The sequence below is a fragment of the Oryctolagus cuniculus genome, chromosome 10 (assembly GCF_964237555.1).
Source record: "Oryctolagus cuniculus chromosome 10, mOryCun1.1, whole genome shotgun sequence".
In the NCBI taxonomy this organism is placed as follows: Eukaryota; Metazoa; Chordata; class Mammalia; order Lagomorpha; family Leporidae; genus Oryctolagus; species Oryctolagus cuniculus.
Window position 1 is genome coordinate 70,319,666 of NC_091441.1, and position 9,460 is coordinate 70,329,125.

The window sequence follows — 9,460 nt, forward strand, 5'->3', positions numbered from 1 at the left end:
AAGGGAGGCTGGAACCCAGTGATATGTTTGCATTTTCTGTAGCAAAGGCACTCTCCTTCCCATAGAACTTAAGCAGTGAAGGAGGGAGTTTTTTTTTTTTTTTAATTTTTTTTTTTTTGACAGGTGGACAGTGAGAGAGAGAGACAGAGATAAAGGTCTTCCTTTGCCATTGGTTCACCCTCCAATGACCGCCGCGGCTGGCGCGCTGTGGCCGGTGCACCGCGCTGATCCGATGACAGGAGCCAGGTACTTATCCTGGTCTCCCATGGGGTGCAGGGCCCAAGCACTTGGGCCATCCTCCACTGCACTCCCTGGCCACAGCAGAGAGCTGGCCTGGAAGAGGGGCAACCGGGACAGAATCCGGCGCCTCGACCGGGACTAGAACCCAGTGTGCCGGCGCCGTGAGGCAGAGGATTAGCCTAGTGAGCCACGGTGCCGGCCGAAGGAAGGAGTTTTAAAAATTGATTAATTAATTTTTGAAAGGTTGGAGGGAGTTGGGGAAGAGATCTTCCATCTACCAGTTTATTCTCCAAATGCCTGCAACAGCTGGGGCTGGGCCGGGCCAAAGCCAGAAGCCAGGGACTCAGTGTGGGTCTCCTGCATGTGTAGCAGGGGCCCCAGTACCTGAGCCATCACCTGCTGCTTTCCATGATGCACGTTAGCAGGAAGGTGGATCAGAAGTGGAGGCTGCGCTCAATCCAGGCACTCTGATGGGGGATGCAAGTGTCCTGTGTGGTGCGTTAACACTGCATCAGATGCCTCAGGTCTGTGACCAGGAACTTGCAGTCACTTTTCAAGAACAAGGCCTTTTACAGGAAGCAGCAGGGAAAATGTAACTTGGGAAAAGGGACGGTGTCTCTGATAGAGTACAGAAATTATGTCTTTAGAGATCTGGGAAATGTGTTCAGTCATCTGACCCACACTGGATACCCAGTGTTCACTGCGCCCTAAAGTTTGCTGTGTTACAATTTGCATTATTTAGTAAGTTTTTCCAAGATATTTTGTATATTTTTGTAATTTTTATTTATTTATTTTTGTTTTATTTGAAAGTCAGAGATATATAGAGAGATCTTTCATCTGTGGTTCACTCCTCAAATGCCTAAATGCCTGCAAAAGCCAGCACTCACCCAGACTGAAGCCAGGACCCAGGATCCTGGGTCCCCCACATGGGTGGCAGGGGACCAAGCACATGAGGCATCTGCTGGCCGCCCAGGGTATGCAGTTGCGGGAAGCTGGATCAAAAATCGAGGAGCCAGGCCTCGAACCAGGCACTCAGATATGAATGCAGATGTCCGGAGTGGTGTCTTAAGGGCTGCACCGAACATCTTCCCTGTATATCTGGAGTCTATGAAGGAACACAGTTAGCATGTGAAAAACTCTCAGCAGGATCAGATCGTTATGCGAGAGTGTCCACTTTTCTAGCCGCGTCCAAGGTCATGCAATGAACGGATGGTGTTGCTCTGCTGGTGTGCTGCGTGTCTTCTCTCAGACGAGAGTGGACTGTACGGTCGGCTGCCCTGCGTCCGGCAGATTCAGACTGGATACCTCCCTGAGGCCTGGTTCTGCGACAGCCACAGAGAAATCTGGAGATGAGCAGGTTGGGCTGTCTCCCGGGCGGATGGGCCTTGGAGCTGAGCAAACCTGAGACAGCCTCTCCAGCGTCCCTGGTGTCATTGTTTTCAGCACGTCTTGTGGCCTCGTGGAGCCGGTTTCGTTCTGTCTTGGTGGGGTAGAGTCATTGACAACCACCTCGGTGGATTAAATGTGCCAACCACCTCAGTGGATTAAATGTGCCAGTGCACGTCCAGTTCAGTACCTTGCACAGCCAACATCATTGTCACTGTCACTGAGAGATCAGAGGGCAGGCGGGACTTGGTTCCTGAGCGTGCTCCCCACCAGGCTGTGGAACTTGCATTTCTCTGAGGGGCTTCGGGTTTCAGTTTCCTAATTGTGTGATTAACTGGGAAATGCGATGCAGTCCCCATTGACACCGTGTGACATTGCTTACTTATTTCTGTGTTTTTTGTGTTTCCTGCAGCCCAACAGGAGGTGCAGTAAACCAGAAGGCCTCATTATGTCCTGGGGACCAGAATGGGGGAGGAGAGGTGGGCAGGCAGGAGGCGGCTTTCAGACACCTGCCCTTGCTCTGTCCGCATCGGCAGTGTTGGGTGAGGTCATGGCAGGAGGGAGCCTGTGGGCAGTGTGGACTTTCTCAGCGTGGCCTCATCATGCACTGGGAAGTCACCTCCCTAGTGTCAGCCACATCTCTGTGCAAAGGGACATCCACACACTCCCTGCAAAGCCTGGGCAAAGGGTTTTTGAGGGGATCACCTTTGCTACTAATTTCATCTATGACCATGGATAATTGAAATGTGCCTGTTCTTCAAACTGGAGAAGAGATGTGTGGGGGACATCCCTTGCACAGAGGTCTCTGGGGTAGAAAAAGGTAGAACCTGGGGTCTCAGCAGTGATGGTGATTCCTCTTGGAACATTGTTTCCTTTTCTACCAAGAGATTACTCAGATTTCCCAAACATAGGCAGTCTCTCAGTGACCTGAGGAAATCTATTATTTGCATGTGCCTATTCAGATGGGCAGTAGGGGGTGGGCATTTGGTGCAGTGCTTAAGACACTGTTTGGATGGGGCTGGTGCTGTGGCGCAGCAGGTTAACGCCCTGGCCTGAAGCGCCAGCATCCTATATGGGCACCGGTTCTAGTCCTGGCTGCTGCTCTTCCAGTCCAGCTCTATGCTACGGCCTGGGAAAGCAGTAGAAGATGGCACCAACCCCACTGGCTGGGAAGAATAACCAGCCAGAGAAAGGTCACTTGAGTCTACTACCCATCTCTCTGTCTTTCAGACTTTTGTTCGTATTCATTTTATTTGAGAAGCAGAGAGACATAGACAGATGGAGAGAGATCACCCATCCACTGTGCCACTCCCCAAATGCCAGCAACAGGCATGGATGAGCAGAGCTGAAGCTGGAGCTGGGAACTCAATCCAGGACTCCTACGTGGGTGGCAGGGACCCAAGTACGTGAGCCATCATCTGTTGCTTCCCAGGATGCACGCGAGCAGGAGGCCGGGCTGAAGAGGAGGAGTTGCCTTGCTAATGGCCTGGAAGAGCACAGAGGACGGGCTCCTGCCACCCATGTGGGAGACCTGGAAGAGGCTCCCAGGTCCGGACTTTGGCCTGGCCCAGGCCCTGCTGTTGTGGCCATCTGGGAAGTAAACCAGGGGATGGAAGATCTCTCTCTTTCCCTGTCTCTCCTGTCTCTGGCTGTAGCTTTCAAATAGATGAATAAATCTTAACAAAGAAGGAGGGAGGGAGGGAGAGAGGGAGGGAGGGGGGAGGGAGGGAGGAAGGAAAGAGTTGAAACTCAAACCAGTCACTCTGACATAGGATGCAGGCATCCTGAACAGTGTCCTTTTTTTTTTTTTTTAAGATTTATTTCATTTATTTGAATGACAGAGTTACAGAGAGGCAGGGAGAGAGAGCAAGCAAGAGAGAGAGAGAGAGAGAGAGAGAGAGAGAGGTCTTCCATTCACTGGTTCACTCCTCAGATGGCTGCATCGGCCAGAGCTGTACCAATCCAAAGCCAGGAGCCAGGAGCTTCTTCCTGGTCTCCCATGTGGGTGCAGGGGCCCAAGGACTTAGGCCATCTTCTACTGCTTTCTTAGGCCATAGCAGAGAGCTGGACTGGAAGAAGAGCAGCAGGGACTAGAACCGGCACCCACATGGGCTGGTGAGAGGGTGTGATTCTTTGCGGTGATGGAAGGAGCGATAAAGGAGGCGGAGTAGGAGCAGGAGGGCGGTGTCCAGGCAAGCAGGGCTGTGAGCTGAGACAGGCAATGCTGTGGGTGCCCTTCAGGACAGAACTAGGGTGCTGATGCTGAGTGCCGTCGAAGGCTGAGTGTGAGGCGAGGAGCATCAGCAGCGTGTTCTGGCTCCATCTCCTCACTTTCCCTGCAGTCCTGAGAGTTTCCAGCCACACAAGCACCTAAAGCAGAGCCCGTACTGCAGCCTGGAGCCCTGACCCTCGGAGGTGGGCCTGGCCGCTGGCTGTCCTGAACTGGTAGGGCCTCGTCCTCAGCCTCTCCTTGGTAAAATGGGCCCTGGCATGGCCTCCCAGAGGTGCCTGCTGGGGGCCTGTTGGGAAGCCTCTGTGCAGTTACCACTGGAACGTGTGTGGCCGCCGGCTTTACCAGCCGGAGTAGCAGCAGCGTGGTTCCCTTCAGTGCTTGCTTTCTCTCAGTTGGGCTGAATGGGATTATCCCAGCATGATCACCTGTGGAAGCCCTGGTTTGGTTTTCCAATGACAACGGTAACTTGGTTTTTAGCGGTTTGTGGTTCCACCTTCACCCATGAGTCCATTATCTCATTTGATGCATGAGATCAGCAGAGCTCATTATCATACCCGTACCGCCTGGACAAATAATGAAAAGAGGCCTCATCAGAGATCAGTGGTTTTAATTAGACAACAGCTCAAGGAGGTCTGTCTGCCTCCGACGCCTGGATTTCCTGGCGGGATGCTGCCCCCCTAAACCATCTGTGCCTGTAGTCAGTAACACAGGCATCCATTCACTCACTTATCCAGCAAGCTTTTATTTCCTGTTTGCAAAAATGTTCTTTACTGGGGCCGGCGCTGTAGCTCTGCAGTTTGTTAAAGCCCCAACCTGCAGCACCAGCATCCCATATGGGTGCCGTTTCAAGTCCTGGCTGCACCACTTCTGATCCAGCTCCCAGCATATTTGCCTGGGAAAGCAGTAGAGGATGGCCCAAGTCCTTGGGCCCCTGCAGCCATGTGGGAGACTCAGAGGAAGCTCTGGCTCCTTATTTCAGATCGGCTCAGCTCCTGCTGCTGCCACCATTTGGGGAGTGAGCCCGTAGATGGCTGACCTCTATCTCTGCCTCTGCCTCTCTCTGTAACTCTGACTTTTAAATAAATAAAATATATCTTTTAAAAAAAACATTTTTTACTGTAACAATAACAACAAAAGCTATTCTAAATGCAAAGGGGTAGAAGATATGGATAATACAAAACTCTTAATAAAGGGGAAAACATTTGTTATAGTTGAACATACCAGTAATTATAACATACACTTATATAGAACTGTCTATACCATACCATTCCTGGTGCTTTCTATTTATTTATTTCAATTAATTCTCACAGCAGTCATAGGAGGAACGTACTAATTCTAACATCTTTTTGTAGCTTAAGGAGCTGAAACACAGAGAGGCTAAGTGACTTGCTCAGTATTGCACAGCTAATAAGTAGTGGAGCCATGCTTCAAAATTGAGGCAGTCTGGCCGGTGCCGCGGCTCACTGGGCTAATCCTCTGCCTGCAGTGCCGGTACCCTGGATTCCAGTCCCAGTTGGGGCGCCAGATTCTGTCCCGGTTGCTCCTCTTCCAGTCCAGCTCTCTGCTGTGGCCCGGGAAGGCAGTGGAGGATGGCCCAAGTGCTTGGGCCCTGCACCTGCATGGGAGACCAGGAGGAAGCACCTGGCTCCTGGCTTCGGATCGGCGTGGTGTGGTGTGCTGGCCATGGTGGCCATTTGTAGGGGTGAACCAATGGAAAAAGGAAGATCTTTTTCAAACGAAACAAAACAAAACAAAACAAAATTGAGGCAGTCTTAGATGGCCGGTGCTGTGGCTCACTAGGCTAATCCTCCGCCTGTGGTGCTGGCACCCTGGGTTCTAGTCCCGGTTGGGGCACCCGATTCTGTCCTGGATGCTCCTCTTCCAGTCCAGCTCTCTGCCGTGGCCCGGGAGTGCAGTGGAGGATGACCCAAGTGCTTGGGCCCTGCACCCACATAGGAGACCAGGAGAAGCACCTGGCTCCTGGCTTCAGATCGGCTCAGCACACCGGCCATAGTGGCCATTTGCGGGGTGAACCAATGGAAGGAGACCTTTCTCTCTGTCTCTCTCTCACTGTCTAACTCTGCCTGTCAAAAAAAAAAAAAAAATTGGGGCAGTCTTAGAGCAACGCGACCCTCACCATTGTGCTCCACTGCCGCACGGATTAATTGTTGCATTAGAGACATGAAGGCAGACAGTTCTGAATGGGGAATGGCTTGTAGCTGAAGCTTCCATAGTTCACGTCTGAGTGCAAAGCAATAGACCATGTCAAAATCTGGCCAAGATCTGAAAGCTGGGAAAAGTGTTTTAAGAAGATATTTGCATAAATTGATTGCTTCCCTCTCAAGTTTACCTGTCATAATTTACAAGCTCTGCACACACACACACAAATCATTGTAGGAATAAGGTGTTAAGAAAAACCAAATGATTTGTTCCACTTGGTGCAATGCTCCAAACTCGTCTCTTTATTTATTTGAACATATACTATTTGCAGTGATTTTATGGTTTGATATATTTCCAAGTGCATAATAACGCCCCCAGTATGGTGACCTGGAGTTGTCAGTATTTCTTTTTTAAACATTTTGTTTATTTATTTGAGGAACAGAGAGAGAGAGAGAGAGAGAGAGAGAGAAAGCACACCTGCTCCCACCTGTCAATTCTCTCCCCCAAATGCCCACAGTGGTCAGGAAGCCAAAGCCAGGAGCCAGGCGCTCAATCCAGGTCTCCCACATGAATGGCAGGGGCACCTCAGCTCCTCGTGGAGGCCCTCGCATGCTGGGTCCCTTCTCCTTCTGTAGTCTCTTCCACAGTCAGGTTCTCTTCTAACTGCCAGCCCAACCCTGGCTGTGGAGGGCACCTGAGGTGCCTGAAGTAGGCCCTTTGTGCCCCCTGTCCCCTGGCACTGGAGCTGCACAGACCTGCCAAACACACCTGCAGTGCCTGCCTGTGCACTTGCCTCTGGGGCCTAGCTCAGTGCTGTCTGTTGCAAGTCTCGCGTGATTCTAGGAGCCCACATGTGTCTGTGATTCTGTCTTACTCAGCCCCGAGACACTGAGATTTCTTGCCAGGCCTATTCCAGATCATCTTTCTTGTCTGATGGGGCTTTAAACTGCTTGTCTCATTGCTGTCCTGGAGTCTCCTTGTGTTCCTGTATCTCCGGCCTCATCTCTCAGGGTCTCTGGGTCTTCATTCCATTGTAGACACTGTCCTCAAGTTCATATGCTCAGTTTTCTTTCTTTCCTTTTTTTAAACATTTAATAAGTCATTTATTTGTAAATCAGTAAATAATATTTAGACAATCTAGACTACACTGGTAATCCAGAAGCACACAGAGCGACTCCATGTGCAGAGCTGAATGTTACGTGGATAGCAGCTGTCGCATAGGTATATCCTAACAAATACCATCTAGCACCTCGTTTGTACCACCAACTCTCAGAGTGACCGTATACAGCTCTAGCTGAAGAATTACAAATCACATATTAATCAAGCTTTTTAAAGATAAAATACTGCTGGTTGTTTGCCTCCTATTTAGATATGCACATGTAAGTCATGATGAATGTGACTTCTGTTAATAAAGTTTATACCAACAACGTTCTGTTAGTAATCAGCTGTACAGATTTTCCCTCAGTTCTCAAACTTAGTTCAGTTGGTTTTATTGCCCTCGTCTGAATCTGCACAACTGTCACATATATGGGAGAAAAACACTGGGATCTTAAGTCAATAGTTACTTTGAATATTTGGTGGAGACTCATACTTAACCATAATAAGTTAGTCCACACAGTCTGAGAGAGATGTTATAATCCCGTGTTCTGACCCTGTCATTCTTAGAAGGAACATAATGAATAACTTCTGCGTAACTTAAAAATTACAACATTTCCAGCCAGTTTTTTTCTAAAGATTTATTTATTTATTTGAAAGTCAGAGTTACACAGAGAGAGAAGGAGAGGCAGAGAGAGAGGTCTTCGATCTGCTGGTTCACTCCCCAGTTGGCCTCAACAGCCGGAGTTGCACCAATCCAAAGCCTTCTTCCTGGTCTCCCACGCAGGTGCAGGGGATCAAGGACTTGGGCCATCTTCTACTGCTTTCCCAGGCCACAGCAGAGAGCTGGATCAGAAGTGGAGCAGCCAGGACTCAAAATGGCGCCTATATGGGATCCCGGCACTGCGGGCAGTGGCTTTATCCACTACGTCACAGCGCCGTCCCTCCAGCTGGCTTTAAAATGAATAGTTCTGTTTACCAAATTTTGGAATTCACTAGTTTGTAAAACTGGCATCGAGCAAAGGTCTGAAACCTAGGCAACTGCCAGGAAGCATGTACCCCAGCCCAAGAAGATCATTCAAATGTGTCTCAGACTTCTTTCCAATCTAGGGGAAACAAGAGAGCCCACTAAATGCTGAATGTGAGTGTGGAAAAGGCCTGATGCACCTGCTTACCCAGAACAATCACAGAGTCTACTGCAGAGGCTTAGAAAGTTTTGTGTGTCGGTGAATGAGGGCTGTTTTCTCAACTAACATCATTACCACAACTGCTCCTTACCACAAAGTTACACTGCAAAGACTAAGAACATTTTTCATTTACAGAGCACCAAATGTAGCTACCAACCTCTTTACCTGGAAAAAGTATTTTAAGTTCTGAGAGTAGAAAAACTAAGGCTCTGATGATTTAAGAGTGTTCAGAATTTAAATATTAAATCTTTCACAAATATTTTCTCTCCTTACACAAAAGATACTAAATCTACATTTCAGTGTCCTATTTATAGATCTATTTTTTTTTTTAATAAGAAACTTTCGGCCGGCGCCACGGCTCACTAGCCTAATCCTCCGCCTTGCGGCGCCGGCACACCGGGTTCTAGTCCCGGTCGGGCTACTGGATTCTGTCCTGGTTGCCCCTCTTCCAGGCCAGCTCTCTGCTGTGGCCAGGGAGTGCAGTGGAGGATGGCCCAAGTGCTTGGGCCCTGCACCCCATGGGAGACCAGGAGAAGTACCTGGCTCCTGCCATCGGATCAGCGCGGTGTGCCGGCCACAGCGTGCCAGCCGCGGCGGCCATTGGAGGGTGAACCAATGGCAAAGGAAGACCTTTCTGTCTGTCTCTCTCACTGTCCACTCTGCCTGTCAAAAATAAAAAAAAAATAAAAAAAAGAAACTTTCATTTACATTTAGGAGAAAGTGGCAACTATTTAAAGTCAAGAGTAAGGGTAAAGGACGAGCCATAGTCATTTATTCAACACAAATCACATTAAAACCCAAATATAAAATGGAACAAAGTGAAATTTTCCTTTGAAAAAGTAAATATTCACTTTCCCCCTCCCAGAGTTAAGTTACACCATTAAGGAGCAATGTATGTGGACTGAGACAATGCCTCACTTTGATATATGTAAATAAAAATAGATCTCACTTTGATATATGTAGATAAAGATAGATCTCATGTTGTCTAAATTTTTAGGGCTTTATAGTTAGAAATATATGATTAAGAGTCAAAGGAATTACATAAAAAAGACTAGTGTCTACTAGTACTAACTGATATAATTAAAAAGGAGAGAATGATCCAACATGGGAAGTGGAATACACAGCAGACTCATAGAATGGCAGATGTCCTAAACAGCAC

The 9,460-nt window shown here is 48.8% G+C and overlaps 1 protein-coding gene and 1 long non-coding RNA gene across 3 annotated transcripts in view; both read left to right on the forward strand.

Annotated features, from left to right (window-relative positions):
• LDLRAD4 (low density lipoprotein receptor class A domain containing 4) overlaps nucleotides 1-9,460 on the forward strand; it is a 273,217-nt gene that overhangs the window by 28,184 nt on the left and 235,573 nt on the right. The window lies entirely within an intron of this gene.
• Nucleotides 1-9,460, forward strand: part of LOC138844062 (uncharacterized) — a 33,292-nt gene that overhangs the window by 23,320 nt on the left and 512 nt on the right. The window contains exon 2 of the long non-coding RNA XR_011379454.1: nucleotides 1,051-9,460. This exon is cut by the window's right edge and continues 512 nt beyond it. This is a non-coding gene — a long non-coding RNA (uncharacterized lncRNA). The remainder of the gene's footprint in view (nucleotides 1-1,050) is intronic.